Here is a 26990-nt window from a genome sequence, read left to right as displayed (position 1 = left end):
TGGTGCAAAACAGAAAGCAAAGAAGCACTGCTAAGAGGTACCAACATAAAAATGCAGATGTTATTAGTTTGTATCTCATACACCACTGCAGTAGTCCACAGGGACCTCTCTGCATGGCCTCTTAAGATCTCGGGCATTTCTGTGCAACACTCACTTGCACATTACAGGTAGAGCGAAAAAATGCTAATATATAGGACACTGAAAGAATTAGCATTAAATCTCTTAAATGAGGCAAAAAAGAAAGTCAACACACAAGTCACAAAGAGCTGAACCAGCTGGCTAGTCCAAGGCCGTTTCTTAAAAAGCCAAATACCTTTGGAACAGAGTAAATGGCAAAAGATGACAACTGTGACGAACTCTGAATACTAATGGTCTATATCAGACTTCCTGTCAAATAAGGTCAAATTTTGGTTTATTTGTTAAATTAACTTGAAATTTTTCTGAAGACCTTCTTTTCTTCATTTAATCGGTTTGTTTTTCCAAAAGCTTTCTGGGAATCCTTCAGAGAGAAAAAACTTCATACCCACTGGTAAAGCAAACTATTTGTAATTTCCAGCAAAGATTTACTTATGGTCCCTTGTGCTGAGCACAATGTTTCACAGTTAGAGACAAACTCAGCTGCCAGTTCTCATTAAAGGTCTCTTCCACTACATGGCACACTGGAGTCTTGACAGAAGGACAGTGTTACAGTGTCTAACCATTATGGGGGACATTCTTGCAGCAGAAACCTAAAGCAAAGTTCTAACCTCAGACTATTTATGTGCAATGTATGAGAGGGCGGCCAGATTTAGAGAAGACCACACAAATATTTGAACCAACTTTGAGTCAATGCCAGAAATAGCAGAGATACAGCTGTAGGTAACTATTATCTTCTAGTCAAGATCTCCTTCTGGGATTTGATTGAGAGCATTTCGAATCTGCCTTACAGGAAACTGCATTTTATTCTAAAGATACATTTGGGGTTTAATTCAGAGTCTACTCMTGACAAGCCAACTAAAGCACTTCCTGTGACAAGCTATTAGAAAGGAAGCACATCAAAAGTCTGGCCTTTCTCCAAGTTTCCAAAATCTATGTAAGGGCTACCAGGAACATCGTGAAGAAGTTCCCGAACTAGCAGATACCCAATACCAACTGGGTACCAATACCAATTACCCAACACCGGTTGCGTAGCAAATAGCTTCAGTATTRAGGCAGGTTACAGCTTTAGTTTATGTCCTGTTCATATATGCTCAGCTGACCCAGTAAGTCTGGTTGTTATAGGAGCCTATTTTGAAAGATGTTGAACAATGCTCCCTTCCCAGAACAGTTTTCTGGGCGGTGAGATGCAAGTTGGCTTCACACCCATTGTAGGACTGAGCTGACACCATTTTTCSCACATTCTGGGCACATGCAGTAACCACTAAAGGTGGGTTACTATACAGAAAAGACCAAATCCACCTCCAGCTCTGTCTTTTGATAAAAATGGCTCCCTCTGGTAAGGTTTTTAGATGCACACTGAGCGCATCTTCCAGATGAGGCAAATAAGAAGATGACTCTTCATTTTGAGGTGTCCAGGCACAGAATAAGTCTCAAGTTGTTCCTACTTCCCAAACTGGTGATAGTTGTGGCGGACAATGATAATATCTAGAAAACTTCACTAAAAAAATAAAAATAAAAAAAAAAGTTAGGCAACTACTGGTTATTGTTAGTAAGATGTTAGCTAGGCAGAGTCACRGTTTGTATGGCAACAAAATCTGTTGCCTAGCTGAAACTTCAAAATCTCTTGCTCTTCTCAGGGTACCTACTCCCGGTGAACATATTCAGTGGACAAAAAGAAGATATCATTTCATTAAGGTTACCTCAGGTGGTTTAGTTTAACATTAGGAAAGTTTCCCCTGAAAGTATCAGAAATCTGCTTACTAGATACTTACTGTCCTTCTCCAAGAAGAGAATGGCTGCATAGTCTAAAATGCTGAGGCCAAGTCTAAGATAATGTTACCTTCATCTTGTCACTAGTCAGCCAAAGCTGCACAGGTAGCTCTGAAAATCCTGGGATTGATGCTGTCATCCATCCAAAAATACATAGTTAAATCCCTAGGTCTCTACCATCCTGTGAGGAGACATGCACAGTTGCACATACACCTGGCAAGCATTTATTTTTGCAAACCCTATTTATAAAAGTTACAAAGACCACTATTAAGCCAGTTAAAAGAGGCACTGGGTAGTGGTGGAGAAAGGAATCCCTCAGTAATGCTGGACAACTGCTAATAAGACAAAGGATTAACAACAATGGGAGGCATTTCATTCCTTCTTCCTCTTACAGAGACATYTGCTACTCGGAGGAAATTAAAGAACATCCCACACTCTGCAGAGTTTGTTCAATATACCTGCAAACATCTAACATCAGACACACCGCTCCCATTGATGCTGGCATGATAAATCTCTTACAAGTCAGGGGCAGGCCAGTGACAGAGCCCTGATGATCTCCAGTATAGTGAAAGGATTTAGAGAGATTAAATACATTTGTAAGTTTTGGGATCAGTTAGGATMTATAGATGAGGGCTTCCAGGTGACAAATGTAGCTAGCCAGAAATAACATTGACACATATCATGCAGGGAATAGCAAAGACTTAGGATAAAATAATATAAAAAAGCGCCTTAAAAAAAAAAAAAGAAGTTTCCAAAAGCATATCATTGCCTTGCTTTGTTCATGTATGTTTGTCTCCAGTTTATTTTACCAATTTGCACAGTCTAGCCTACACCTTTTCTCAGTCTTTGGTACAGAGGTTTACCTAGTTTCTGTTATCTCTTAGAGTTGTGAAATATAATCAGCGCTCCTGATGTTTGGTATTCGTCCTTCAGGTTCTCAGTTAAACATCAGGCTTAAAACATTCAGACTCCCGAATTTACTGGAGTTAGGCAGTTCAGAAGAAGAACAGGGAAAGGGAGAGTAAGGAAGATTTTTTGTTGTTGTTCTAAATTGGAAAATATTTCAGAAATCAATAAGAGTGTCAGACTTGATCTTCTACTTCACAAGTGTTACATTAACTGGCAGAGCKGTTTTCTAAGCAAGTCTGTTGCAAGTTTTCTGCAGCATCTTGCAATGGTTTTCATAAATGAAAATAGATTCTTATAGCTTGTATGTTAGAAATGCCATTAATAAATAAACTTAACTAGTGGAAGTCTTTTTTTCTTCTTCTTTCAAATAAAAAACAGCAACATATCACCATCACTAAATAAAACAAATAGAATTATTTTCAATCAGATTAAAATCAGAAACAGAAACCAATGTGATTTTATTTATACAAAACTGATAGAGACCAAARTTCAGTCCTGTAAATCTAGGAAATTCTCATCAGGCTTTCATTTTATTTCTTAAGGGAATGGTTTCCATATAGTACATTTCCTCTAATTTCAGCTTTCTTTTGCTATCCTGCATCAAGACCATGTTCAAAACACAGCTAAACCATACCTGGACGCCCATCAACAGCAGTTCACAGAATCAGCAAGACTATTTTGTGGACAAGAACATTTACTTACTACGCTTTCACCTATGCCGAGAGCTGCTGAACGTTCACATACTTATTCAGTAACTGCCTTAGTTCTTAAAAAATAAATTTAGAAAGAGCTTTTAAGTCCCATAGCTCACTTCTTTTCTTGTAGTAGGTTCATTTTTGCCTTATGATTAGATAGGAAAGTTTTGGGTTTTTTTTTTTTTTTGGAGAAGCTATTAACATTCTTACAGGAATGTTTTATGTTGTTGCATGGCCAAGTTCTAGTGCACAAGACTAAAAATTTGGAAGTCGGCCAGAGATGCCCATTCCTGGTCCTCCTCCACAGTTTGGCAGCAAGCTATAGAAAATCATTCTTTCCCTTTCATTTGGGTAATTCTCTTTTTAGTAGCATGTTGAAGAACAACAATAGCACATGAAAACATTAAGCCCAGACCTGTGTTCGCAAATCTAGAGGAGAGGCAGAAATGTTGTAAAATACAGAACATCATGAAAGAAAGCCACCAGACACCAGTCTCAGCCTTCCTCCTAAACTGGATATAATTCACAACACAGCATTCCTCAGCTCTGATCCACAAGCCACCTTGACCTGCCCACAGCAGTTAGCTCTACAGTTTAGCTCAGATTTATGAGACTACATTCACAAATTATGATAATCTGATAGAAGATTTCAAAGAAATAGCAGAGATTAGAACAGTGGAAAAAGTGCAAAGAAAGGAGGTTCAATGCCAATAGACTTAAAGCTAAGTTACAATAAAACTCCAGCTTGAGAACAGGGAGCAAGCAAATAGAAAGTATCCATACTAGCCTCATGACCTACTCTAACAATTCAGTGATCATACATAACCCTTATGTCAAGGATACATGCAACACCTAAGTTCCACCCAAAACCAAATCTAATATTCCTTTTTTTCAAGTATTTCACTTTATAACCTAGCTAATACTCCTTCATCACCCTGTTTACTCACAATGACACGCAGATTGCCAGGTTGGTGGCACATTAATAGCAGCAACTACGTAAAGAAAATACTCAAATATAGTGCTCCTTGTAGCAACCATACGTGAGCCAATGCGTGTGATTTTAAATACATGAAACACTGACATGCTTTGCTCTTCCAGCACCTGCTGCCAACTGAGCTATGTACAGGGACACAGGACTTATCCTCTCAACAGGAAGTAATGCATGATGACAAGTCTGTAGTCTCCAGCCAAAGATGGGAGGGAGGTGAACAAGAGGACAAGGAAGGACAAGCACTTCAGCCAGAAAAATAAGTAGAACAAGAAAAGAGGGGAAAAGAAAACAAAACCAAAAGGGAACTTTTTTGGACTCCACCCTAAAAAGATCTTTCTAAGTGTTATAGTTATAACAACAACAACAGAAAGTTAAAACTGAGAATTAATCTTGCAGTCAGAATTCACAGACTCATAGATCACCAGAACTATCCCTCCTGACATAGCACAGATCACAGAATCTGCCTGAACCTATTCCTGCTTGAATTCCTTATTGTATTTATTTTGCAATAAACAGTGTGGGAACTCCAGCCATTGGTTCTGCTTCTCTAAATTATATAACAGCTGTTGATCCATTAAAGGAGCAACTGATTAAAAATTAAAAGAATACAAAGGTTGAATATTAAAAGCATATAAATAAAACAAAGAGTTAATAAAGATACAGTGGCTTTTTTCCCCATATATCCTTCCCCATTTTACAGTATGGCAGACATCTTATTTTGATTCCTAGTCTACTTAAAGACATATTTATTCTTTTCAAAATCATATATATTTAGTGTGAATTCTAAGTGATATATTCCTCACAAGGTTTGGAAAGTAACATTTGCTTTTCATTCCCATGGCTCACACTTGATTGTACTGGCAGGAAGTCAAGACTCACAAAGCAGCCTCCTGTCTAATCAAAATTAATATACAGTAATAATTGGAAGGGCACTGGAACAAAACACTGAATGGTGCCAATAAAAAGCAAATATCACACTGAGTGCAGTGTGCCTGTGGTAGAAAAGGCTAAGGAAAGCAGCATTATTCTCCCCATCACAGAAGCAGACTTCTCTTCTTAACAGGAGCAAGAAAAAATTGCTGTGATGCCCTCACCTCACAGCTCAGCAACTCACACAAGGAGCAACAACAGGCACAAAAGCCGAACTCAGCACGTGCCTGTGCAAGGGGAGCTCCAGGGAATAACGCTACAATAATTTGCTGCTGCTTTAAGCGTTGTTTGGGGTCAATTTTGTGTTGTGAAGTGTGCTGGAACTGCGTCTCTGGAAACAGAGTGGTTCTAGTTCCCCAGGAGAGAGGGCAGGGCCCAGGGGCTGCAGGGCCCCTTTTGCTGGGCCCTGTTCATGGTGGTGACACAAAGGGGGCAGCCAAAGCCAGGAACACTGCCAGGGTGCAGCCATATTCATTTCAAGGAACTACAGCCCACAGCTAAGCAAAGGATTAGCAGCCTCAGCTAAAAGAGGAAAAGATTCTTGCTGAAGAKTTTGGGAGGTGCCTCCCAGATCCCAGTAGGCTGCATCCCAAGGGATTTACAGAGTTTCACTTTGACCATCTGTGTCCAAAACCATTATGAAAGTAATCGGACCCTCCCCCTTCAAGACTCCCTTTCCCCTTCCTTCAAAGGCTTCAAAACCTAATAATTCTTACAAACAAAAGAGTTAATGCAGCAGTCACTGCTGCACAGGTGGGACTAGAGTATCCTTACACAAAAAATACCACCAACCAGAAAAAATACAGGGGGAGACTATTAATAAACATAGTACTCTACAAAGGTGCCAGGACTGCTTCTCCTAGACAGCTAAATCACATGGAAGCTTTGGATKGAGATTAGCAGGTATTTCAGAGCAGGCACCTCAGAAGTTGCTAATCCAAGAGCCTGCCCAGTTCTCTGGCCCACACAAGGCACCTCACCATAGCAGGCCTTGCAGAAAAACGAGCTGGATTTGGGAACAAGGCCGATAAAGGAATGAAACTTGCTAACAGAAAAAATATAGCAATGTGCCGGAGGCATGGTTCTTTGATGTATTTATCTTCTTACTAGTGGCTAATTATCTGTCAAAATTGCCTCTCTGAAATGAAGCAAAAAATGCCTATACCAGAGGCGGTTGTGGTAGGATTTCACTGGGCAGCAGAAGGACAACGCTGGATAATCCTACTTGCAAACTATTGTTAAATGCTTTATTTGTTAAAATCACATCTTATTTAATTCAAGTGTACACAAAAAAAAGTCTACGTTAGGTGGGACCTTGCAGCCCCGATGGCRAAAAGGTAACTCACACCCTGGTGAACCACATCCATCCATCCACCCATCAAGAGCAGCAAATTTAAAACAGGATTCAAATGAATTCATTCAAGGAAAAACTGCATCAGGTCTCATTGTCAATAAAGCAATGAGGATTTTACACATTTTTTTTTTTTCTCTAAAGCTTAGGCTAACCATGCATCATTGTAGGTAAACACAATGTCTCTTTCATCACAGATTGAGTCCATTGACTCTTTCTTAATAAACTTTGGCCAAGCTATAATTTTCCACAGTCACTGAGTTTCTACACGTTTTTCAAAATTAAGCAAGCAAATAGATGAGCAGTAGATTATTACTGCCTTTGCCAGAGGAAAAGGCTCACCATTTATTTGCCACTAGAGAATTAACATGCAAGAAAGATAAGCGGCCTAACGACAGCAAAGCTACACGTTCATTGTCTTTTTGACTACAAAGAATCCACCCACAAGGCTTTTTTTATTATTATTATTAAAAGAACCCCAACTTTTCCCAAAAAAATTCTCCCAACAAATAACCCCCAAATTGGAACAGATTTTTTTCATGTATCCACCAAATATCCACCTGACCCCAAAACCCACCAGCTCTCAGAGAACGCTTCTCAATTTTCAAGAAACACTTGTACATTGAACTTTAAAAAAAAAAAAAAAGAAAAAAGGGCACGTTTTACAATCTGTAGCCACAAAATATCCCTCTGTGGGAAAACACATCCTTTGATCTGAGTGAGAGTAGGAATGTGCCTGTTGCAGTGTTGCAGTCAATGAAGGCAAAGGAAGTCAGTCTTAATACTATCCACAAGCCTATAATTTATCGCAGTTATAACGGACCTTAGTCAATTCAAGGTGCTGTTTACAATGAAATATCACTATGTGAATAGCATATGAACAGTTAAAACACTTTTCCATCTATCTCATATGAGAAAAAAAGGTTGAATCCAAAGTTGATTTAAAAAAAGAGAGTGGGGGGGGGGAGAAAGCTTAAATTTAGACTATTTCATCACACTTTCTCTAAGCTTGCAATAGCATTTGCCCTTAATTCTGTTTTGCTTTAGAGAACTAACTCTGAGGTCTCTTAAAATAATACAATTTTATTGTGGAAACTGGCTGCAATTCATGCTATGGAAAGGCTAGTTTAATAATATTATTACATTAATTACTTTTTAACCTTTAACTAATTGCTTTCATTTTCCCATTAATTCAAGCTGTGAGTGTCTAACAGATGTTCCACTGCAAAAGAAGGTATTACCTCTTATGTGTTCAACTGTTAAATGCAAACTGAGCTGGGCTGCCTCTATTTGCAAGAATGACTTCAATAAAATCTGCATTTCAGTCCCTTTCCACTTTCTCCTCCACAGTATTCAAGTCTTACTTGACTTGGTAATGACAAAATCCTCTCTAAGGCACTGCAGCCAGTATAGTTAAAAAAAAGTTATAGCTAACATTCAGAGTACACAATGAATTGACGCTAATGCTTGTCAGACAAAAACACGTGCAGTCTTTGAAGGAGGCCAAGGCGACTGTCCATCTTTCTGCTTGTGTACTGGTTTTGCATGGGAGAATCTGAACTGAAGACGTAACTAGACCGAAAAAGAGTGGAGAATACAAGCAAGACGCCATCTCAGTCATCTCTGACTATCAACCAAGAGTGGACCTAGTCAGACTGCAGCAAGGAAACGTTTATGCAACACTAGTATCTCTTCTTGACACTTTCCTAATGTAAAAGAACTTCTGTAATGCAGAAGTTGTAGGGCAAGGTGTAATCACAACAACAAATAGGTTTAGGCACTTAAAAATGCAAGACAAAAAAATCCACTCAACTCTCAATTGCTATTGTAATTAAAACAATACAAGTGAGTATATCCAGAAATGATGCTCTAATTAAATCATTTGCACACTATGTTGACCTCAAGTACATACAACTGAAATTGTATGCAAGTAACTAGGGTTTAATAACATATCAAAAGATTATTAAGAGTTTTAGATGAGCCTCATTACACTTAACAAGAACAGCTTGTACCATGGGGCAGCAGAACTGCTATGCAAATGCATACACTTCATGGGCCCACCTCACACAACCAGCAGCACTGCTCCTTTTCCTTCTTTGGCATAATTCTCTGCCAGGGCCTGCACATCTCCCTCCCCCARGCACCAGTGCATTCTCAAAGCTCCATATTGCTACAATAGAGAGTAAATAAGTGAATAAAATGACCGTGCCAAGAGAATTCTGCTTATGAGCTCAGCGAGCACAACTGAGGTCTACTCAGTTTCAGATAGAATGAAGCCGACTGCTCCATGCTCTCTGTGCTAGAGCACCGGGGTGCTCCACATCCATGAGGAACCCTGGGCCTAAGGCTCTGCTGGCCAGCACTGCAGACTATGAGGGCAGGAAATAGGGAACTGTATCTCACAAGCACTTTATATCAGATAGATAAACTCTTAATACCAGAGAGAAACCTTGGTTAATTCTCAGCCTGTATACAGCACTCCTATTTTTAACCTCAGTTGCACAGTCATTTGAGAGTTCAGCCTAGAGTTATCAAATCATCTACTTGCCAATATTCATTCTTGTGTAAGTGGATTCCCCCCACCCCAGAATGTATCTAAAGTTCTAAAAACAAGAAAAAAAAGTCTAATTTTGTATAAGAAACATTTTCAAGTAAAGGCTTTAGTTCTGTGTTGCAGCAAGTATAATTTAGCTTCAAGTTTCTTATTCCAGAGAGGTATTGTTAGTAGTTTTAGTCATTTTTTAGTTAGCATTTTTAGTTAATATTTTTTGTATGCTTCTTTTAAACGGGAATAAAGTTTTATTTTTAAGCTTGGCACAAGACTTCCTAAGGGAAAAATGATATTTTGCATTATTTGACAGTTTAATGACTACTTCTGTTTTAAATTTMTCATAGAAAAACATTTGATTTTCTTTTCAGCTGTGTTTAACTTATTATTCAACATAATTCCCGATACTCAACATAACTTAATATGAATATCAGAAACCAATATGAAAAAGATGTCTACTAGAAGAAAAAAWTACTTCAGGAAATGGTGATAGGATATAAGTACAAAGATTTATTTTAAATATATCTATTAAGTAGAGGGTTTTTGTTTGTTTTCTTTTAAATACAATCTCTATAAAAAGATTATGTAAAAGCTTTGTCTGACCTGTCAGCAAGGCCTACCATGCCACTAAGGGCAATGTTTTGGATTCAACTTTTTCACCTCTTAAAAACGCCATGTTCTAGCAGGTTGATAAGCTGTCACGCCTTGTGGAAAATAGTAGCAATTTCAAAAGGGCTTTCAAACATGCTCTCAACAGCTACAAATACATTGACAGCTTTGTCGGGGAAACAAAACTTCAGGAAGTTCTGGAGAAGCTTCATGGCACACAMGTTTCTGGTGTGATCTTTGCTCTCCCCACTAAACCTCGGCCTAGGTTTTAGGGGTCTTCAGAAGGGAAGGTGGTAAGGTAGACCATGCTTCATTACAACATTGATCAAAAAAATACATGTATCTAGTGGATCCACTGACTAGGGTTTAAAATAGACCTAGTCAATGTATGTGACTGGCACTGTGGATAGGTTTTACACAAAAATATCTCCAAATGGTTGCATATCTGGAATTTTTGCTAATTTCTTTCAATCTTTATTTCTGCTCCCAGCTGTGAGTACACAAAAACTCATCATGATTCCTATTTTTTATAGAAAATGTAGAAAGCATTGTAAAAATGCATTTTTCATGTAGAAAGCATTGGCAATCCAGACAAGTTTAGGATGAAGACTAGTATAATTAGGTTAAATATGAATGCATATTAAATCCAATAGGATTCTTATTTTGTGCTCAAAATGATACAGGAAAGAATTAAACAATAATAAATGCCCTTTTACAAASGAGTAGAGGCTTACTAGCCTAAGTATATACACAATGTTCAGAGTGTTATTTGATTTTATCTTATAAAACCAGCACTATCTTCAGAGACAGCAACACATGGGGCTGCATGGCTCTCAGAACAACAGCACTTTCTCCRCACTGCTGGAAATCTCAAGTAAACAACATAAGTTTACATCCAAAACAAACAGGATAAAGATCTAATTTCCTCTAAGTTCAGGAAATTGTATCTTCATTTGAAGATGTATTTTATGGAATCTTCATGCGTACAAGCTTTTTGGAAAACATGTTTAAAGAAAAATTCCAACCTGGTTATTTCAGAGAGAATAGCCTGAACATTCTGATTGCATCTTCGCCTATCTCCCTTAGGAGGAAAAAAAAATAACCAAACAACAAGAACAAAAGCCCACCAAAGCATTGTCTTAGGGAAATACAACTCATTCAATGGTGCAAGATGAGGAGGGAGGAAAACATAAGATGAGTTATTCCAAGAACATTTACAACAAAAGCAAATCTTTGCACTCAAAGGCACATAATAGTAAGGGGATTTTAATAATCAAAAAAGAATTCAAGATGAGATTGAGGAAGAGCAACTACAGTCTGAATTCACATCTGTTTATGTTTTCAAAGGCAATTGCCTAAGAAGAAATAGAATAAATTCAATTAAAAAAAAACCACACCAACTAGAACAAAAAAATACCCAAAACAATGATGACTTTTAAGATATGTCAAACTTGGATAAACTTGGACTGATTACCTTTTTAGATGACAAGTTTACCTTCTCTTTGGCAAACTTGAGATACTTTGTCATTGGAAGGATGAGGGGAAAGGAGACAACAAGTGGCAATGACAAATAAGATAAGGAAAGATGAGGAAGCACAAATTGCCCTTAATTCACTGTGTGGATACAGAACCAGCCAAAAGACACACACACACACACACACACACAAAAAGGCATCTGGAACCAAGTACTGAGACAGGAGGCGATGACAGAAAACAGCATACAGCTATAGTATATGAAGGTAATAGTGGGAAAGGTAGGAAGCAAGTCAAAGTGGCAGGACAGAGAAGGCAAGTCACAAGTCAACCACCTCTGGAATTTCACAGGTCATCGTGATTCCCCTCATTCTCCTTCTGAAGGACATTCATGTGTTGGCTGAAAGGTTATTCTGCAGTATCCAAAATATTATGGAATACAGCTAGGTTCCTATCTTGAACCAGAGCAAAACCAGTAACACTCTGGAAAGAGTAGGGATTTTACRTTTATCAATATTAAAACATGACTCAAACTCGATACACTATGTTATAACCACCTATCTGATGKGACAAGTCCCTCATCTCAACCATATAGCTTAACAAAAGTCTGTCCAATTAGTAATAGTATGCAGTGTTCATAATTAGGAGAGTCTCCAACTGGCTAACAGCACACAATGATTTATACTCTAGAAGCTAAATCTGTCCTATTATTATGGAAATGTCCTCTTTATTTCTTTTCTCATGAAAGGGTAAAAACGAGACACAGCAAAACTATCCRAAGAAAGTCCAATTATTTTTGAATGTTGTATACAAAAATCTTACCAAGAAAAACACAAAAACAAACAAGAAGATAAAACCTTTTAATGCCCTCCCCAGAAAAATCATCTAAAAGGGCAATTTGAATGACATTTTTTCATGCTGGCTRCAAAAAAGTAGTCATCGCATTTTTATATTTGCATTTGTCTTTCTTCATCTTTATTAACGCATTTAGTAAGTTCAAGAAAGTCAGATAWATTGTGACAACTTTATGAGAATACTTTATTATTCAAGGAATTGAAGTCAACCCCAATTAAGGCAAACAAAAGCAAATCTTACTAGCTGTAATTAAGGGGACAAATGACAATCACAATTCTGAATGACAAGGGTCTCTAATCAAGACTTAGACAAAATATCCAGCAAGAACTAGTACAGATTTGCTGTTACCAAACTTTGATTTGAGGTTTACTGGGTCATTACACTAAGAAGAAATTAGGCAGCTATGTTTAATGTGTGAACTACCACAGTTCATTAAGAAAGTATGTGCCCCTACTCACTCTCTCCCTACTAATCTGCCAGTCTTGCCTGGTACATACCTGGTATCTCCATAGGCTGCTTCAAAAGTTTTTGTGCCAGACTCTTTYTAGTTGGCGTCTTTCAGGATCCTCAGAAAGACACTACATTTTCTCTACTCCCATGCAGAGGAAATCCGGGCAAAGTCCTGCTTATGAACCCAGGCAAAGCAGGTTAGGCCATGCTTCTTATGCCTCAGTATTACAATCCTGGCATTGACCTCTTAAGGGGATTTCAAAGAAAACTCTGGAGAAGACAAGTCCTCATCGGGTAGCAGAAAAAGCCTCATGACTTGATCTAAAAATGCTCAGTTTAAGCCTCCTTCTTGCTCTCACCAGAGAGTCTTAGCCAGTTAATGCTGCTATTTCATGTAGCAGTTAATAGTCACTAGCATTTAGTCTCAGGGAAATTAGTACAGGTTAGATTCTCACAGTCCATAAATCAAAATGGTCAGAGTAGGAAGATCTTGCCTCTCAATTATGACTCCCCAATGAAACATCATAGGGCTAATTTCTGGAGAGAGAGGGAACAAGAGAAGTTGAGCTGAAATCAGTTACAGATGCTCAAAATTTCAAAGTAAAATCATATTTAAAATCAGCAGCAACTGCTCTAAGTAACCACCTGAAATACTSAGCATCGCTGCACAAAACTAAAACAGATGATCAACAGATCTTTAAACATTTGATTATATTCAGTAAGTATAATTCTCTCTTAAGGTCTTTTCTAGTATAAGCTGATATGGTCAGCTTTTTAAGAAAAGCAATTTGGACAAAACCATCAATTTTCTTATTAACTTGCTTTCAAAAAAATCAGATCCAATAAACACAGAAGTAACACTAAGTGATCCCTTGATAGACCCGCTCCACTCCTTTACATTAGGAAAAGTCTACCTGAGACAGCTTCYATTTGCTGTCTGAGAGCATTTATCCTCTTTTCCTGCCTTTAATGTTCACTTTTGTATATTCTCCTTCTGATGCTTAGTCCCAMCACCTGATAAAACAGAAGGACCATTTCAAAATTCCTGTTCTTCAGTTCAAAGCTGTTCCATTGCAGACCAAATAACTTCCAGCAATGTTTGGAGAGCATCCTAAAATTTGGTTACCAAACTGATGAAAACTTTGACTGATGCAGTGCAAATATCTAGCAGATACAATCAGTAYAGGCAGACTGATTGTCTGTTTCATTGCTTTGGTTAAATAGTAAATTTTTAGGTAGAATAGAGTGAATATTAATTAGTCAAGCAGCTCATGTCCTATTCATTTCATAGTAGTCTACATTCTCTACCAGTATACATTCTCCACCAGTATACATTCTCCATTAGCTATATTCCTGTAATCAATGCATCTATWAAAATGTACAGGAATTGACCCAATGTTGTAGATAGGTATTCATCAGAATCAGATTCAACTGCCTTGTAACTCTGGATGCAACATCTAACTTYAGAAACTTGAACAGATTGAGATAAATACAAAGCTCTCTAATCAGTACAGAATAAAATTAAGTTTCCCTGATATGTTGCTATGGTTGTTGCTAAAACAACATTATTTTTCTATTAAAATGTACTTAATTTTTAAAGACTTACTCATTTTAAGAAGTTTTTATAGCCTGAAGACATTAAAAGGAATAGAAAAAAAGGATAAATCATTATGATATTAATGAATTCTTCTCTTTGAATGCTTGCTGCTTTGTTTATATTTCTTAATTTATTTTGATCTCAGACAAGATAGATGCGAATRTCACAAGCTATGTATAACAAGCATTTTAATCCTGCTATATAACAGCTGCCTTCAAACAGGATTTCAAAGGATATTCAGTAAATTCTCTTCAGTTCCAACCGGCTGCTACCGCAAGCTACTGAATTACCTACTGATCTCCGAGGTCAGAGAGCTACAAGTGCCATGAACATGACTTGGACCAAGGAACACTGCTCAATATGCCAGTAATGAAGATCCCAGCCAGCACTCGGGGAAAACTCCAACAGACATCAAGGGTTTCCTGGGGTTGGAAATAAGTTGCTGCCTTCTGTACCTCAAAGACATGAATGACCAGTGGCAAAGAAATATAGTCTAGCCAATCCTACCAAAACTCAAATGAAACTTACTCTGTTTTAATTATGAAAATATCATACTGCTATTTAAAATTAGAAAATAGGCAGGGGGAGCAGTCAAGAAGAAATTTCCCTAGGWGAAAATGTGGACTAGCCCTATTCCCACAGGTACCTCTGCACCAAAGTAGCAAKGACAAGAACCCACACAGTGAAGCTTAAAGCTACAACTTTCCAAGCTAATTTTTAAAGCTTTAGCTGAATTAGGCTTCTTTGTAAATTCATATGGTTCAGATTTYGTTCAGTCACAGATCACCCCCCCACAATTATTATCCTTCTTATAATTCTTTAATTCTTTAAATTCCTTTTTGATTAGCTAAGGTGTGTATATATAGCTAAGTTTCTTAAGAATATAAATATGCATTCATTATGTTTGCATAATACTAATCAGTGCATGCACAAAAATTATTTACTAATATTTTATAACTGAAATGCAGCAAGGTTATCCTCTAATGGGCAAAGGCCTCAGGATGCCTTGCCTTTAAAAGGTGGTAAAGGGAGGTTACTGCAATGGTATGATATATAGCACCGAATTACACAAATTGTGATCGTTAATGTCCCATAATTTTTCACAGGAAAAACTTTGTGGCTTTCCAGGTGCACTTTTTATTTTGCTCACTAGAAATAGCATTTACATATGCAAAGGAAGCTTTGAAAACATCTGGGTTTCTTGAGAGGTAAGATGTTAAGATAAATACTAATAGCACAGACACACAAAGTTTTCTTGGTAACTATCTCCTTGGGACATTAGTTCAGGACATAAAACAGCAACTACMCAAGTCAATCTTCCTCTAAAGCTGAAGAGACTTGTTTTTGCGAATAAAACAGGAATTTCAGACTGCTTCTGCAAAAGGGAATGCTTTAACACTGGCAGATCTCTCTGCAAAGGAGCACTGATTCATCTCTGCTACAAGCACACAATAATTACTGTGACTCGACTTTTAAGATGCTTTTATGATAAATATGAACAAAGAAGCATTAACATAATCATGAGAAATTGTCCAKTTTTTCTCCTCACATAAACTAAACAATTTATGCAAGTGCTTAGTAACCCGCTACAGTTACATAAACAATAAATGTGACTATTATCTCCATCCAGCCCCTTGAGGTTCTATCAGATTCGCATTGGGGCTTGATTCATATGCCACAGGATTGCTGTTGCCTACAAGATCAGTATTTTTACTTCTGATAAAAAGCAGAGAAAGAAGAGAAGGAAGGAACCATGCCTGTTTTGGAGAGCCCCAGCTGAGCTCGTGTGAGCGGCTGCAATTTGAACTGAATCGCACGATCCTCTTTTTATCATGTTGCTTCTCAAAATAGAGCAGCAGCTGCTGGGCTGGGCTGTGGCAGGGAGAACAGCATCCACTTCATATAGCACAATAAACAGTGAGGGTGAGGGGGACAGGGAAGGAGAGGAGAGATCTTATGCTCATTGGATGAACAGGAGGACATTGCTCTCTTCCAGCTTAGTTTTCACAAAGCTCCACAGCAGATGGGTAAGAGCTCTGAAACTTAAGTGCTTTCTCTTCCTTACTTCTCCCTCTTATAAAATGTAGAGGAAATGGTTTTTATTTTTATTTTATTTTTTTTTCCATCTCCAGGCATCCTCACAGCATCCCGAAATAACACTCAGGGGCCTCATCCCTATTTCCTTATCTCCTTAAGAACTTCTCCCTTTACTACACTTCTGAAAGGCCCATTTCTGCATGAGATGTTTTCCCTGGGGCTCCTGTTCTCCTTGGTAAGCAGCACTGCTAATTAGTAACGTTGCATTAAGTGATGCACTGCCTTTATGACCTCCTAAAAAAGTTAACCACTGGTGGAGTTCCAAGAAGGAAGTCCTCACCATTTCATCTTCCCTACCCTTCAGGGCAAACATGACGGGACTATATTRCCCGAGTCCATAAGTAGTAGTAAATAACTTCTTGTACACATTGGACAACTCAACCAGTATCAACAGGGAAAACTGAAATTCAAGCAAGACAATCCTTGGAAAGGAAGTGTAAGAAGGAAATAGGTACAAGTAGATGTAGCAAGAGTGGTGGCATTATTATTATTAGTTGCTTTTTCAGAACACACAAAACATCTTTACTCTTTTGATCTGACTCATCTTGAGGTGACAGGGTTTTTGTTTGGTTTTGTTCATTTTTTTTCCTTGAGGCTTTCTCTCATTTTTTGCTATGCAGCATCTTCGCTGACTTCCATTTTGGTTGTCACCAGCTCGCTTTTGTGCTCTTCCTCCCTAGTCCTCCAACTCCCTCACCTTTTTCCTTCTGAAAACACATTGCAGGCTTCTTCCCTTTTTGGCAACTGCCTTAATATATCTTRAAGCTCTACAGGGCGTAGAGCGTCTGCAGCTTTCTCCTTGCAGTCAGCCAAGCCAACAAGTACTCCTTGAGCACTGCTCTCAAACACCATAGGAACAAACGCCATCAACAAGGTACGTGCAACCAAGCAWCTCATTCAAATCAGCCTCCAAAGTGCTGGCACTAGAGGCTAGAATATCTCTACAAAAACATCCCTATTTGTTTTCACTATACCTGATTAACGGAGATGCTTTTGACCAAGAATAACCTTGGGTGATGGAAACAAAACTAAAAGGGAATTTGGTTATTTCTAAATACTTCTAAACAAATTAACTTGCCAGAATCATTTACCTTCAGTGTTTTTAATGTGAAGGAAAACAAAACAAAAACAATTTTTCTTAAACAAAAATTGCTTTCTGAGACAGAAAACAAAATCGTTAAACCACAGAATGTTCCCTTTCATTTTGGACAGTGCATCAGAGAAAAAACTATTTTCATTTTAAATAAGGCCCCCCAAACATATGGATCTTTTTCCTTTAATTTGTCTAATACTTAAAAAAATCATTAATTCAGTCAGCAAACTGAAGTGGCTCTTTTTACACCGTGGTGTTATCAATACTTAGTTTAAGTATTAAAATATGGCTACTTGGACTAGTGTTTATTCATTCATTTTCTTTGCTGACCTCTTTTCAGCAGCGAACCTTAGATAACAGGTCTAGAGAGGACTGTTTTGGCCATCAAAACAATTTAGCTCTCCATAAAACAAATCTTTTACATCAGTGAGATGCTTTCCCGGATATCTTGCTTATCTATTATCCTCTAAATACCAAAAGGCTTTGCAAAGGAGATGACAGAAGTTCATGGGTAGGGCTTATCTCTAAAGTCAGTTTCAGATGCCAGTTCAAGGTCTTGACTTTAATCTTCAAAGCAATTAACAGATGAGCCTCTTCTACGCTGGAGACCAAATTGTTAGCTATAAATTTCTCACAGTTGTGCATCTCTGGGCTGATACTGACCACAAAGCCCAGACCAAGCTACCGGAGAGCTGGGGCAAAGCATTTTCTTTCACTGAAATCTGGCCATCAAACAAGTCTGCGTAGGAGAATTAGGAGCCGCACTCTTTCAAGCCACTTTAAGGCTCTTCCTAAAGAAAATGAAGAGGGCAAGAGAAAATAAAATAAATTTAAAAGCTTGTGACCTTAGCAGGCATGGCATGCGTGCTGATGGCACTCCCCAGTTACCTCAAAAATATCTTCACTGCCCTACCTTCACACTAATTAGCAAAAGAGGCATAATATAAGGCATTATTCAAATGGAGGAAGATTGGAGATTGAAGGCACTCAGAAGAGTTTTTGTTATTGCTACTGCTATAAGAGTACCATCTCAGCTAGACAGAACTGTACGTTACACACTAACGTGAGCAAGAGCCTTTGCAACAGCCTTCCAACTCCATCTGGAAAACTACAGCTGAGAACGAGATTCACAAAACATGCACTAAACAGGCAAAACTGAATTTCATCTTCCAAAAAAGGCCAGCCCATCTCAGCAAGATTCCTGTACATGTTATACTGGTGCTTCACCTCCACCTGTAAAAACACCTTCTGCCACCAAAYCTTTAAATATAAGGTCCTGTTGTTCTCAGTGGTCAGTGCCCTGCACATGGAGAGCTAGCCACATGTAGTAGCAGAAAGCAGTTCAAGTTGTGAACACCAACTGGTGTTCAGATAATTGGGAGTAGAAGCACACATGGGTAAATATCCCAAACCGAATTCCTGAACTCTCCAGCAGAAGGCTTCTATTTGTTAGCTGCAAACAGTATAGGTCAGTAGTAAATTATGACATTTTTAGCACTTGGACTAAACATGGTCCATGTTAGGTATGCCCTAAAGCTCCAATTAAGTAGTCAAGCCTATCAGTAAGAGGGCTGATCACCTGCTGTGCTTCTGCAGATAAGCTGTTTAGATCAGCAAAAACAGAGGTTTTGTTTCCAGAAAGAAGCAGGCTCAAAGGAAGAAGGGGTCTCTAAAAGGAGTAAGCCCAGAAAGCAGATAAAGATCTGGTTGGAGGAACGTTCCAAAAGTGAAGAAAAATCCCAGAGATAAAGAAGATGCATGAAGACAAATGCCAGGGAATGTCCAGGGCGTTGACCAGTGATGCCCAGGATTGGTGACCAGGAGCAGCTACACAGCAGGAACTGACAGGTTTTGGCCTAACTTCCTGGGACAAGTGACAATCTTCCCGAAGGGAAGAAAAAATCATGAGACCTTAACACTGGGTGTGGGAAGCTCTACAACTCAAAAAGATTAGTAAAACCCACAAATCCCTCTAGAGTTTTTGCAGAGATAATACCTTCTTTTTTTCCTCAAGGATTTTGGATGAACCTTAGAGAAAGAGCCATGAGATGGAGAAAGAGGCAGGAAGTGCTGCTGTTAATTTGGCATTCATTTGAAGGAGCTGAATGGGAGCCAGGAGGAGTACAGATGGCATCTCAATTCCCACTTCTTTGGAAGAAAATATATTTTTAATACAGTAACTTTGTTTCCATTAAGGCATTTTTAGCTGTGAAAAAGGACAGTTAAAAGCAGTAGTTAAAGCCTCAGCATTTAGATGACAGTTCTGAAAGGTTTATTTCACAGTGAGATGACTAGTGATATATGCATACAGTTTTTTCAAAGCCACAAAGTGCTGGGCAGCAAGGACTCAGGGGGTTGTTGGCAGGTATCCTAGGGATGAACACTAAGCCATCCAAATGAGGCAATGCTATTGCCTTTCCAAGGTAGGAAAGGTGGGAAATTTGCCAGTGTTCAATTACATATTATATTTTGTTCTTCGTGATTAATGCCAGTTTTAAGCTTCCCTTGTTACACTGCCTTCCAGGCATCTGTCCAGTTTTCAACACCTGATTAAAGTCTATCTGACAGCCATCAAGGCTGCAAATCTGGTAATTTTGACTGTATTTCAAGCATTGACTCATCTCATGCAACATGTGGCACAGAAACCTGAAAAGGGCATGAGAAAAGGCATATATATATGTTTGATTTGATATAGACAGATTTGGAATGTCTCCATTTGAGAAGAAATGGAAGATGTGTTTGAAGAGCTGGGTTCTGTTCTGCCTAGGGAAGTCAACCAACACCACAGTCAAGGAGGGATGGCAAGAAGGACTAGCAGGAGAGACAGGGCAAGAAGCATTAACCTTTGTGAAACATCTATGCCATGGACTTGGAGAAGACCAAGTTCAGGTAAGTTAGGATGCACCCCCAAGCATGCTAAAGAACTCTAAAATGATTGCTTTCAGTTCCTTTTTTTCTAAAATTTAAGTCTTCTACTCATTGTTACATAGTCCTGCATTATGTTAATGCATTTTGGCTTCCCATGAGTAAAGCCTGAGGCTTCGAAAGAGCATGGGATGGAAATGACTTGTGAAGAGCGAAGAGGGAAGGGAAGCAGCTCTCAAGAGAAATCAGTTTTACAATTGAAGGACTGAATGGCTCTTCATAGTTCAGCACGCACTCAGGGTTCAATGTTGAGTTGTCTAGGTTCACAGGACAGCAGGATCAAAATCTTACAGGACCCTTTCCTCAGAGCTAGGAGCCTCACCACAGCCCTCTACGTTCTGAAGCATCCTACAGCCGCAGAAGGATAGTGCTTGCTAAGTACTCCAAGCCACCATATTTTAACTTGTACCTTTTGTTGTTGTTRTTGTTGTTGTTTGTTTTCTTCTCCAACGACTCCACCACAATCTACAGCAGAAGCAAACCAGCAACATGGACTGCTAGAACCCAACATCCAGAGCATCAGCTTACTATCTCCTAACACGCCTGCATCTGCTCTGTTTGAAAAGGCAGAGACTGAAATTTCCACCTSTCTTTTCCCTTTCTCTAAGCAGAACAAGTTCCCAAACAGCAGTGAATTCTTTAGAGGCCGAAACGCAAATATCATAGAATAGTTTGTTTGTAGCGTGGCCCATGGTCTTCACAAAGTTTATGTTGTTACAGTTATTCATAATCTATGGTTGTTAGAACACTTAATGAAATGGCCAACTCTTACCTACTCGTATTGTATTGGGGGTGGAAAGTGAGCCAACAGAATATGCTTCTACCATCAATGTGAATGACATCTCGGTGGTGACAAGATTAGTAAAACCATTCGAACAACACTACATCCTCATGGATTGATTCACCTTCAGTAGTTTTTCCAATATTCATCAGTTTCCCCAGCATTTTTTAATGGAAAGTAGTTCATAAATAAGGCCTGCCACACCATGAGTTGCCATTCAACAAGACTGTCAAGATTAAAAACTGAGGTTGCCAATCTTTATGTGAAACTATCACTGTTATTCATCTTACACTCTTTGCCAGTGTCTCCAGCTAAGCTGCAAGATGGGAGGAGTTTAACGGAGGAGCATAATTTTAAACTCCACAGGGGCTCTTTTTATTTGTCTTTGTGTGTTTAGTGGCACGTGAATCGAGACAGTTGGGCCTGTACTTACTTACAAAGCAATMAAGATATTTGTCCAAACTTACAGAACTGCTGACTTCCAACACACCTGCTGTTAGGAGCCAGCCGTGGGGTCAGAGAAATAGATATGATCTATTTTCTACATTACAAATAGTGACAGCTGAAAACCATGAGACCTGCAGGAGACATGGTTTGCAGTGTTCCTCAAGGATTTTGCAGATCCAAACAAATCCTCACTTCAGGAAAGCCATACTTTTTGCATCCTATAGTATATACATAAAATCATTTCTTTTAAAAAATACTCCATGGAGTATTTTTTATTTATATTCATGGTGAATTATCTATACTCCWTTAGAGAATCATACCTCTGTATCCCCCTCATTTCTAAACAGTTGTGAAAAATGAGTCATCCCAAACTTTAAAAGAAAAGAAAAAAGAAAAAAGTGAATGACCATGCTACAGCACTTCTAGAGAAATTTAGTGCTGGTTGGCAGCCATATATACAGATGAAATAAGCACCACTTTAAATGTTTTATTATCTAGTCAGAAGTCTAATATTCCAAATACTAGAATATACAGATTATGATCAGCTTCTCTATTCTCAAAAACTGATGGAGCATGAAAGCTGATCAGAATTCTGAATTTCTGCTTTGTGAGAAGCTTTAAATACACACACACACACACACACACTCACTCACCTCCTTCCTATTAAGAAGGAAAGTAAAGTCTTAAAGAAAAACTGTGCCAGTCTCTCAGAAGCACTACCTTGATACCTTCAGTTACTACTCTCAAATTATAGAAATTGTTATTATTTCATGAGTAAAAAAATGAGTACTGCATTTTAATATATATACAGATGCCAGTATACAGATATTGTATAATTTTAATGTCCTATAGGACAACTTCTAATTAGTACTAATGTTGAGAATCTCWTTTTTTTTTCCTGTTAAATTGCACTTCAACTGCACCGTTTCTATTCTCTGGTTGTTCATTAAAATAAACAAAATATTGTGAGGAAAAGTAAAATCCAAGAACATAAACTTTTGACAGCCACCTTTGTTCAGGCAAAGTTGGTATATCAATAAGTCTGACAGCTGTAGTCACCAGCAAGCAAAACTGATAAGCAGAGTTGTTACAAATGCAAGTGAGGCCAGTCACTAGACATTAATAACCAGTGAGCAGAAGTAATTCCCTGGCAAGTGGCAGCCAGGAAGGTACACGAGCTCTGCACACTCCTGGGCATTTCAAAATATGCTCTTCCAATAAATGTTTGTGCAGCCAAACAAGTGTCCAATATACCGGGAAAAGAAGCTGCACTCCAAATCTACATTCTATTAAAGATGTTCTTGTTGATGCACATTGAGCTACCACATACTAACCTTATTTCAAAAACATTTACGGGACTAATGTAGTACTTAGGGATGGATAAATGACCAGTAGTGCTCAGGTGTAGCTGCCACTCACACTAAAAGTTCAAGCAGCAAAAGGGGGGAAAAATAATAGAGCTTCAGCCAAGGTCTCTGCTTGTTTCCTATGGCACTGGCTCAGCATGAACCAAAATCCTGCCTCTCCCCRGGTCCTTCCAAGCAAATGAGGCACAAGAGAAAGAGGCAGTTAATGAACAAGCTGCATTTTTTTGCCCAGATTCAGCACAATGCAGTTTGGCACAGGTGCACTTTTAACAATGATAAATCTGTAAAGTTCACRTTGATTAATGACTCTCAAATTTTCACATTCACACATCTCGAAGAGAGAAGGCGGACCAAGCTGTCTCCACTCCCTTGATATTTTGTGCTGCCTTTTTTTCCTCTTCTTTTTCTATGCAAACAAACAATAAAACCCTGTTTCTAAGTATCTATTTTTAGCTGTAACATTTAAAGGCAGAGCTGGATTATCTTAAAACACAGTTTTGAGTAAAGCAAAGTAGCATTTAAGAGAGCTGCTGAAACAGTAAAGAAGTTGAAGGACAGTCACATATTTATGGTGAATGTGCCACCAGCCTATCATCATAACATCAAGGCATATTCCACAAGAAAAGAGACAGCTATTGCCACCATCCTTAATGTTTATTCCTATCAGAAGTAGGTGTTTTTAGGTGTTCCCCCCCCCCCCCCCAAGTACCAGGGCAGTGGTAGGAGGATTTTAAAGAGAGTCGGATTCAAATGACCTTCCTATCAGATGTGGTCAGTCACCAGACATTCTTACTACAGAACATTTTGCATACTGCTTTTGTTTGTCTTCATAGTTAAAATCATTAAAGCCATTTGAAATAAGAATTATTTCAACTATTTTGGTAGTAGCTACTCTACTGTAGAAAGTCTACCAGAGATCTACTGGCTTATCTAAACGAAATACAAGAGATCTCACTTCAACAGAGAAGGCAACTTGATGATTTTCTAAGACCTCAGTTATTCCAAGAAGGAAAACATATATTTGCATAGATATATTAGTGTCCAAGCAGTATCAGGAAAATCCAAAATTGTGTGTTTTCTCTATTTTGCCCAAAATACTTGAATTACTAACTTGAAAGTCATGCATACTCAGATCTGAAGTGACACTTTCTTCATTACATAGGAGAAAGGGCATTTCCCTCTCACATGAAATGAAACAACCAAAATATGGCTCTTCAATCAATGCTCTCATGTTCAAAACATGGAATCCACCACAGTAAGACAAATATGACTTTAAATAAAAARCAGATGGAAAATCATACATAACTGCTCAATATCACAAGTCTCAACTAAGTATACCCAATTAAAGGTGKTTTTTTCAGCATCATTTGAGTTATTCAAGTCAGCCAATAGCTATCAACCCAGCCACAGGAAGATGATGAATCCAATGGCAGCTGCTACACATTTGTATTAGCAAAGTTACCTAAAACAGCAGCATTAGAGCACCTTGTTGGTGTAGATCACACATTCCAATTAGATGTTTTGTGGGAATGTTTTGCACCCCCTCCTCCTCCAAAAGGGGAAAGAGAATAGACTAAGCTAAATCATTTCATCAAATTGCAGGAAGGAAATGCATAATCTAGTTGAGAACACATAGACAATGCTGCCCAGGTTAACATTCTGCATTCTTCACTCTAATTAGCTTCTTTGGAGCAGATTGCTCTCAATAAGCTCTAGAAAATTGAGCTTGATTCACTGGAGACAATCTGGGTTCAGTTGTTAACCTTTCAGCCTTTAAACGAGGAAACTTCTTTAAGACATACAACATTAACAAGTACACTTGTCAATACAAATCAGAACTACATCAGGATTTTTTTTTTTTAAGCACCAGAAGAACTCAGAAGAGAAAAATAAAGAGCTAAMAAGCTATATATATTTCTGATTAACATAGTTAGACTCCACCTGAACAAGACTGGAGAAGAGATGAGGAGTGTTAACATGCTGAAGTGGTYCTTGAATTTGAATAGGACTGATAATACTGTAACTTAAGTGCAGACTTACCCACAGGCCCAGGGATGTAGGGATGTTGCCRGCCAGCATTTCTGTGGGGCAGAAGGTGAGAAATCCAGCCCTTCTCTCTCTCAAATCAGCTGATGTGATCAGGGCAGGTCAGTGTGCCCATTCCCACAGAGGCTGCATCTGTTCCTRAAAGCCGTTGCATTAAAATGTAGCATCATATTCCTTTGTACCAATTCCAGGCTTTTTAGGTGAGGTGAACCAAATCCTGATATTTCTTCAGCATCTGGAGTTGCCTCAAGTGATACTGGCAATGGAGAAAATAGGGTTGGCCCAAAGGTCAGACAACTGGAAGATTAAATGGGAACATAATAAACGGTTMTAACAGTTTCAGAATTGTTCCCGTTTTCCTTTTGCAACAACTTTTCAATTATAACCACCTAGTAAAAAGAGCAAACAGGAAACCAAAAGGTTTTGCTGACTCAGATGTAGTAGTTAGGGGGGCTTAAATTTCCCTTTGGGGAAACTCAGATCATCTGCTTCAGTATTAATTCAAACCAGGAAAGTTTAAAAATATTTTTGAAATTAATATTTAATCTCAACACAGAGAATTTAGATGAGAACAGTCACGAGCAGTTATCCGAGGTTAGGAAGGTAGCTCATAAAGGAGCCTAGTCCGTGATCAGAAAGTAACTAGCTGAAAAATTGTTTTATAGAGCTTCACTGTAAAAATATATACATAGACACATTATATATATATATATATACACACACACACATATAATGTAACTGAGGACCTTGCTAATAATCACAGGAGGGGAAGGGAAAGCCTTTTACTTTTTTTTTATTGGGCAATTGTTTGCAACTTTAATGTTTCTCCATATGCCCGGTAAAAAGATTCMCCTTAGTAATTACACAATGGTTCAGGTTGCAAGGGACCTCTAGAGATCATCTAGTCCAACTCAGAGCACCGGGCACAGGGTGGCATACAGGAGGGTTTGGAAGACCTCCAGAGAAGGAGACTCCACAGCCTCCCTGGGCAGCCTGTKCCAGGGAAGGCTCACAGGAAAGAAGTTCCTCCCCACCTGGATATGGAACTGCCTGTGTTTCAAGTCGTACCTATTGCCCCTTGTCCTGTCACCGGCCACCACTGAGAAGAGTTTGGCTCCTTCCTCTCAGTCTTCTCTTCTCCAGGCTAAAAAGGCCCAGCTCGCTTAGTCTTTCCYCATACAAGAAGTGTTCCAGTCCCTTAATCATCTTTGTCAGACTGCGCTGGACTCTCTCTAGAAGCTACACATCCCTCTTGCACTGCAGGAAACTAACCTGGTAAATGCAATGACCAGTTTTCTTCAGGTTTAGTGAGTTCAATTAGCTTATTGCAAGGTCAGAAAAACACTAGATATGATCTAAGGAATAAATAATTCTGCTCTATGCATTCTGTGCATAGAGCACAAACAAAGGAAGGGGGGAAAGGYGGAAGAGGAGACAGAAACAACCCCTCCACTTGGTGGTACCAAGTCACTGCATTATCTCAGGTATACAGTCAAGCCACTCTTGCAAATTCTAAAGTTGCAAGCACAGAGTTGATCTAAAAAATGACCTCGTGAGGTATGGTTACATCATCCCAATAGGGCATATATTAAGAGGGTCCAAACTGTGCTAGAAAGAGTAATTTCACCAGAACCACCCCCACACTTCCAACACACAGCTCTTTGGTGCCCTTACACAGAGGACTTTAGAAGAGGAGATCGGTGGAGACTCTCCTTCTCTCTTCCCTTCTCCTACCCATGTGACTGGTCCCTACAGTCACCACTTAGCCACCTTAGGGACTAGGAGTCTAGAATTTAGGCCACTTGGAGCTAGGAGTTCACACTCCTTGAAGTTCTCATGCAAAGAAAGCTTTCATCTACAAAAGACTCAATGTTTAAAACTCTAAAAATATCCAAGCAGTCAAACAAGTAACACAAAC

The 26990-nt window shown here is 38.7% G+C and overlaps 1 long non-coding RNA gene across 1 annotated transcript in view; it reads right to left on the bottom strand.

Annotated features, from left to right (window-relative positions):
* Positions 1–13019: 13019 nt before the first annotated feature.
* Positions 13020–26990, bottom strand: part of LOC112958478 — a 45930-nt gene continuing 31959 nt past the window's right edge. The window contains exons 2-3 of the long non-coding RNA XR_003251426.1: positions 25067–25328; positions 13020–13256 (exon numbers count right to left, since the gene is read on the bottom strand). This is a non-coding gene — a long non-coding RNA (uncharacterized LOC112958478). The remainder of the gene's footprint in view (positions 13257–25066; positions 25329–26990) is intronic.

Source organism: Nothoprocta perdicaria, unplaced genomic scaffold (genome assembly GCF_003342845.1).
Source record: "Nothoprocta perdicaria isolate Ctin4 unplaced genomic scaffold, notPer1 scaffold_87, whole genome shotgun sequence".
Lineage (NCBI taxonomy): Eukaryota > Metazoa > Chordata > Aves > Tinamiformes > Tinamidae > Nothoprocta > Nothoprocta perdicaria.
Note: the sequence above shows the minus strand (reverse complement) of the source record. Positions and strands in the feature narration are given on the sequence as shown.